Below are 7,466 nucleotides of genomic sequence, written 5' to 3' on the forward strand. Positions count from 1 at the left end.
GACCCCCCAGTCTAAGCACTCCTGAATTTCTGGGAAAGTTCACGTCCAAATGCTGCTTCTGGACCTCTATATCTATAAGGGCCAGGGGCAAAACCCCAGATATAAGGCACCCACTGGCCTTTACAGTTTGGACCCATTTCTAGCTGAACACACGTTACATGCCTGTCCAACAGTTACTAATCAGGGGATGGGCAGACCAGTTTGGAGAAAATAGGATCCCACCTGAACATTTGTCCTAAATTCAGATCAAACCTTTCTGGAGGTTTGAGAAAGATAATTCTGCCCAACCTCTGAACTTCCAATTCCCAGCCAGGCCTGGAAGGACAATCATTGGAATATCACAAGTAAAGCTCTCCTCTACTCTTTCCAGGTGGCTCCCATGGCAGGTATGGCTGGAAATTAAGCATTTTTCTGAGATTTCCTGCCTGGATTTGCAAGGCTACAAGGTTTGGAAAAGCTCCGAAGAAACTTCCAAAGTTTCAATACTTGAACTGAACTCAAATTCCAAACTTCCCGAGGCTCACCAATTCCTCTAGTAAAATGAATGAAAACTACCTACAACGCACCTCTGTTACAGCTGCCAAACTCTGGATTCCTTTAACTCGAGGTTGTATGTGTGACACTCTGTACCTCAAAGTAGCACCTTGGAACCCTCATATTCACCAGGGGGATACGATTATGATATATCTTGTACAAAGCATACCCTATGAAGTATCATTTTAAAAATCTTGATCTGTTGAACATTAATATCCTGTTGGATTGTATGTACTGTCCTTGTATGTGAAGTTGTGAAGTATTGCTAGATGTGCTACTGAAATACGTCATGAGGTTGGGAACTCCCACAACCAGCCTTTCAGGTTCAAAAAAGGAATAACCATCAGTAGCCAGACAGCATTAATGGCTCATCAGGAAATGAATCGACTATCCCAGATGCTCCTTAGAGAAGGCCTGTGGGGACTGCCTGATCCCCTCATCACAGCAAGGATCTTTCCAGCAAACTGGAAGAAAATATAAAGAAGGGGAAATGACATCATCACCTGGCCCTTCTCCTGTCTCCCCATCTCAACACCTGGAAGAAGGTCTGGAAGAAAAAGACTTTGAACTGAAGTCCAGCCTGTGTATTGAGGAACTGTAACCTGCTTGTACCATCTGTCAGGGTGAGAAAAGCTGTATGATTCAACTCTTGCTTAGACTGAAAATGTAGGACTTAGAATGCATGTTTCTATTTTTATTTCTTAAGGTAACTAGCTTTGACTTTTATGCCTAGCACTTATAATCCTTTAAAATCTATCTTTCTGTAGTTAATAAACTTATTTTAATGTTTTATCCTTATCAGTGTGTTTGTCTAAAGCGCTTGGTAAATCTGCTCAGATTACAAAGGCTGGGTCTTAACCCCTTTCCTGTGAAGAAGTGGCAAACTAAGTAATGCACTTAACCGGCCAGGCTTCTGACCAGTGCAAGATTGTACAGTCCTAGGGTGCAAGATGAGGGAGCTGGGGGGAACTGGCTGGAGCCTCCCTATTGATGGTTCACGAGTGGCTGGGAGATCATTCATGGAACTCAGCTGGGTGTGTCCCTGCCTGGGGATGTCTGTGTAAGTGCAGGGCCTGCCAGAGTTTTGTGCCTTGACTCAGCATCAGTGTGTGAGAGGGACACCCCTGATTGGTGGGACAGAGGGCTCAGTGGTCCCACAGTTCAGGTTACACCCTGGGGATCCTGTCACTGGGGGGGAAATCCAATTGTGAAACGAGTGAAAGGAAATTAGAAGCAGTTTGAGGGTCAAGAGTGTATCAAAGAGCTGCTGAAAATTCTAGGTTGCTTGAGAAACTGACAGTACAAGTGGAACTGCTAGAGCAGGGCGTGGCTGTAGGATTGCCACCTGACTATGCAAAGGACACCGCCTCATCGGGATGTTCTTCCTCTTTCCTGCACCATCAGTGCTGTAGCAAGAAATCTGGAGGCCCACTGTGAGAGGACCTATGGGGGGCCCCCTTTCCATTAGTAATAGTCCATTCCCAATTTAATCAAAGTATGCAAATAATAACCTATAGAAATCCACACCTAGTAAACTGGCTGCAAATACCTTCAAAGCTAAACACAAACATAAATAAAATGTCTGTTGCATTTTACTCGTCAGTGGCTAACTACTGAAAAAAGTATAAGGAGTTTTTTCTTGCCTGAGTAATGGAATGCTCTGTTGACAAATTCTTTTATCACGACTTGAAAGTCCAGCGTCTTGCAATTGTCAGTGTCTATGGACACTGCAGCCCATCCTATCAAATGTTCTTGAGACTTGGTCAACCTCAAATAATAAGTTTTTATTAACTTAAACTTTGAGCAACTTCTTTCTGTAGGCACCACAGAGACTGGAGTTGTGAGAAGCACTTGCAGAGCAATACACATGTTTGGGTTCACTGTGGACAAACTGCTCCTGGAAATGAACTGAAGTGTCTCAACTGCATCTGCAGGCTTCAGCAAAACACCAGAAGGATTCTTGAGTTCATGTGCCAGGTCATGCCTGTTTACATGCACGATATTGACATCAGAACTCGTCAGAGCCCATTCCAGGTTACCGAACACATTTTCCAGTTCACTCGTCGGAAAAAAGTTTGCAGTGTTTTTCACATTGCGCAGGAATCCAAACATGTTCACATGCTCTCATGAGAATTCAGAATGTTCTGCCAGCTTCATGAGAGCAGTGTCCATAGCAATATTGATGAAGTCCATCAATGGCTACTAGCCAGGATAGACAGGGATGGTGTCCCTAGCCTCTTTTGCCAGAAGCTGGGAGTGGGTGACAAGGGATGGATCACTTGATTCCCTGTTCTGTTCACTCCCTCTGGGGCACCTGGCACTGGCCACTGTCGGAAGGCAGGATACTGGGCTGGACGGACCTTTGGTCTGACCCAGTCTGGCCGCTCTTATCTTGTCAAATTTAAATCTCTTTTCTGCATCTCCAATGATTTGAACCTCTGCTTTGTTGCAGAACAGTTTCTTCTTTCTGCGGACTCATGTTTCAGCTAGCTCCACAGGCCCTGACATTTCCTTTGTGATCCGTTTAGCAATTAAAGTCTCTTCAAATCTATTTTTATGATAATTCTGTATTTGTCTGAATAACTTCAATTAATTTGCTATCATCAAGACCAAGCACTAAGCTCTGCATTTTTTTGCTTACTATATGAATTTTAAACAGTAAGTTCTGCCAAGCCACAAGTGAGATGATGAACTGAAATGAGGAGAGATCATCTGCCAGTGATCCAGCTTCTGCATGCTATTATCTTTTGTTGTTTCTCTCAATTTCAACAGAGCTGACTGCACACTTCGTGTCTGAAACCGCCAGACTTTGACACTTTCCAGTTTGCTCTCCTATCTTGTCTCCAAGTGAGGCTTTAATGTTATTTTCACACAGGATTTCAAAACCATCCACTTACTTGTTGAAGCTGTAAATATAGTGTACATTTGTTGAAGAACACCAAGAAAAGTTTTTGGCCAGTTTGAGGAATTTGCTGTGTCACTCAACACTAGATTTAAGGAATGTCATCTGCAAGGAACAAAAAATGCCTTTTTGTTCTTTTGAATTAAACAAGCTTGCACACCTTGATGCCGTCCTCTCATGTTAGCTCCATTTTCATATCTCTGTCTCCTGCTATTATCAAATGTCATACCATGTCTGGATAGCACTTCATCTGACAAAGCCTGTCTGGAAATTTCCTGCATATTCAGAAATGATAGGAAATGCTCTTCAGTGATGACTTCTGTCTCTTGGATCTTAATGTATCTCAAATTGACAGACATTTGTTTCTTGTAACCGATATCGGATGTGCAATCCAAAATAATGGAGTAATAGTTCCTCTTGGTTTTGTTGTTAATAACTCTACCTGTTACCTTTTGAGATAACTTCAAAATGACATAATTTTATATAGTAGGGCTAAAGTGATGGTGTCTTTCTTCTCCAGAGAAGAACTGACATAACATGTTCCTTCACCACAGACTCAAATTTAGCCAGTAACTCAACTTGGCCTACGAAGTTTAAATTTCCACACTCGTTAAGTGTTTCCATGGACCCATGAAAAGGTAGGTTCTGTTCAACTAAGTGAAGAGCAGTGGCCACAACTGTTTCAAATATACCTCACAAGTGTTGTCTCTCAATTTCAAGCAATGATTGTGAAGTCTGGTCAATTGCAGATTCAGATTTCAGACCTATTTCCAATTTGCTCCATTTCACCATATTTCGGATGTGAACATGCCTTTTCTCATGAGTTCTGAGAGTTCTGTGGATATACTGCCATTCCCCAAACCCACACCGATGAGACTATGGCTACCAACACTAAATCATTTGCAACAAAAACACAACACTGCATCCATTTTCCCAGAACATATGAGCCAGTGTAGTTGTACAGTTTCTCCATTTTTCAGTTTTCTTACATAATTTTCTTCTTCTGTTGTGACTTGGAAAACTTTTACCTTTAATTTGCAATGGTCAGTATTTCTCTAAGATTATTCTTGTTTTGTCATCTATGAGTTTGGGCCATGCTGAAGGATCACGGATGTTAAAAAGGGACACCGGAATTAGTAGAATGTCTCCTGAGCTGTGGCTGTTCTCTTCAAAGTGCAGTGATATTACAGCAGAACTGTCAGACAATGTTTCTTGCTCCTGATTTCTTCATGCAAGTTTAAGCGTTTTTCTTGATCAGTTTCCTGGACTGGTTCTACATTTGAAGAGGTGCCAGGAGTCAACAACCTCTCAAGTGCACCTTTATGTCTTTTAATCCGCTCCTTCTTTCTATTTTTTCCATCTGTGCCCTCTTGTTTACCCTTTCTCATCATAATACAATAACAAGAGAACATTCAACTAAATCGAAAGGCAACTTTTTAGGCTCCATCTGAGGCAAAGGCTGTGAGACCCTCCACCCTCCCTGATCTAGTGACCCTGGCTAGGGCCTCAGAGCACAGCAGTCCCTCCCATAAATAATAAAACCCCTCATTGGGTTTCATAGAATCATAGGACTGGAAGGGACCTTGAGAGGTCATCTAGTCCAGTCCCCTGTACTGAGGCAGAACTAAGTATTATCTAGACCATCCCTGACAGGTGTTTGTCTAACCTGCTCTTAAAAATCCCCAATGATGGAGATTCCACAACCTCCCTAGGCAATTTATTCCAGTGTTTAACCACCCTGACAGTTAGGAAGTTTTTCCTAATCTCCAGTCTAACCCCCCCGCTTGCTGCAATTTAAGCCCATTGCTTCTCGTCCTAGCCTCAGTGGTTAAGAAGAACAATTTTTCTCTCTCCTCCTTGTAACAACCTTTTATGTACTTGAAAACTGTTATCATGTCCCCTCTCAGTCTTCTCTTCTCCAGACTAAACAAACCCAGTTTTTTCAATCTTCCCCCATAGGTCATGTTTTCTAGACCTTTAATCATTTTTGTTGTTCTTTTCTGGACTTTCTCCAGTTTGTCCACATCTTTCCTGAAATGTGGCGCCCACAACTGGACACAATACTCCAGTTGAGGCCTAATCAGCACGAGTTTGTTAGTCTTTATAATCAAAGAGCATCATACACCATACACCTAATTGTAAACAGCAGCACCATATGTAAAACTCATGGCGATCGGGGGAGGTCCCGGATGACTGGACAAAGGCTAATGTAGTGCCCATCTTTAAAAAAGGGAAGGAGGAGGATCCCTGGAAAAATCATGGAGCAGGTCCTGAAGGAATCAATTTTGAAGCACTTAGAGGAGAGGAAAGTGATCAGGAACAGTCAGCATGGATTTACCAAGGGCAAGTCATGCCTGACTAATCTAATTGCCTTCTATGACGAGATAACTGGCTCTGTGGATGAGGGGAAAGCAGTGGACGTGTTGTTCCTTGACTTTAGCAAAGCTTTTGACACGGTCTCCCACAGTATTCTTGCCAGTAAGTTAAAGAAGTATGGGCTGGATCAATGGACGATAAGGTGGATAGAAAGTTGGCTAGATTGTCGGGCTCAACGGGTAGTGATCAATGGCTCCATGTCTAGTTGGCAGCCGGTATCAAGCGGAGTGCCCCAAGGGTCGGTCCTGGGGCCGGTTTTGTTCAATATCTTCATTAATGATCTGGAGGATGGCATGGATTGCACCCTCAGCCAGTTTGCAGATGACACTAAACTGGGAGGAGTGATAGATACGCTGGAGGGCAAGGATAGGATACAGAGGGCCCCAGACAAATTGGAGGATTGGGCCAAAAGAAATCTGATGAGGTTCAACAAGGACAAGTGTAGAGTCCTGCACTTAGGATGGAAGAATCCCATGCACCGCTACAGACTAGGGACCGAATGGCTCGGCAGCAGTTCTGCAGAAAAGGACCTACGGGTTACAGTGGACGAGAAGCTGGATATGAGTCAACAGTGTGCCCTTGTTGCCAAGAAGGCCAATGGTATTTTGGGCTGTATAAATTGGGGCATTGCCAGCAGATCAAGGGACGTGATTGTTCCCCTCTATCCGACATTGGTGAGGCCTCATCTGGAGTACTGTGTCCAGTTTTGGGCCCCACACTACAAGAAGGATGTGGAAAAATTGGAAAGAGTCCAGCGGAGGACAACAAAAATGATTAGGGGGCTGGAGCACATGATGTATGAGGAGAGGCTGAGGGAACTGGGATTGTTTAGTCTGTTACCTAGGGAGGTGGTGGAATCTCCTTCCTTAGAGGTTTTTAAGGTCAGGCTTGACAAAGCCCTGGCCGGGATGATTTAGTTGGGGTTGGTCCTTCTTTGAGCAGGGGGTGGGACTAGATGACCTCCTGAGGTCCCTTCCAACCCTGATATTCTATTATTCTATGTAACAGGTCCCTGCAAGTGTAAAGCAGAAAGGGGAAAACTCTCCTGCAGCAGGGAATAGAGTATCTCTAAGGACAGAACTGGGTGTGGGGAGGACAGTTCCCAACCAGTTATGGCTAGGGAATGTACCATCTCTGGAGGGAACACAGTGTGTGTGTCTAAGGAGTTCAACCACAGTGTATCTTCTCTTATTCTGTTTACTTTGTACCTGCAGTAGCACTGGGAGTGTACAAAGGGCCATACAAATACCTAGTATCACAGAATTGCATGACCTTTAGTCTGCTCTGCACCAATTGAAATAGCCTTGACGCTAGGGACTGGATCTGAGGCCCCTGCAGCTGTGGGGTTCGCAGGGTAGGTTGCTACAGCACCGTGCACCATTTGGCTCACTCCTTTCGGTGACAGGGAGCTGTCAGTGGATCTCGGCTTTGCTGGAGAACTGTAGGAAGAGGCAGCTATGGAAGTGTGATGTAGGCAAGAGTGCTGATGCTGGTACCATCTCCACAGCAGATTCGCAGTGAGATCTTGGGAAAATTTCGAAGGTCACCATATTCAGAAATGGCCACTGATTTGGTGGTGGTGGTGGTTGGGGGGCTTCTGGGACATCATTGGCCTGATTTTCTGAAGTGTGGAGCAACCCACAGCTCCCACAGA

This window comes from Lepidochelys kempii, chromosome 9 (genome assembly GCF_965140265.1).
Source record: "Lepidochelys kempii isolate rLepKem1 chromosome 9, rLepKem1.hap2, whole genome shotgun sequence".
Lineage (NCBI taxonomy): Eukaryota > Metazoa > Chordata > Testudines > Cheloniidae > Lepidochelys > Lepidochelys kempii.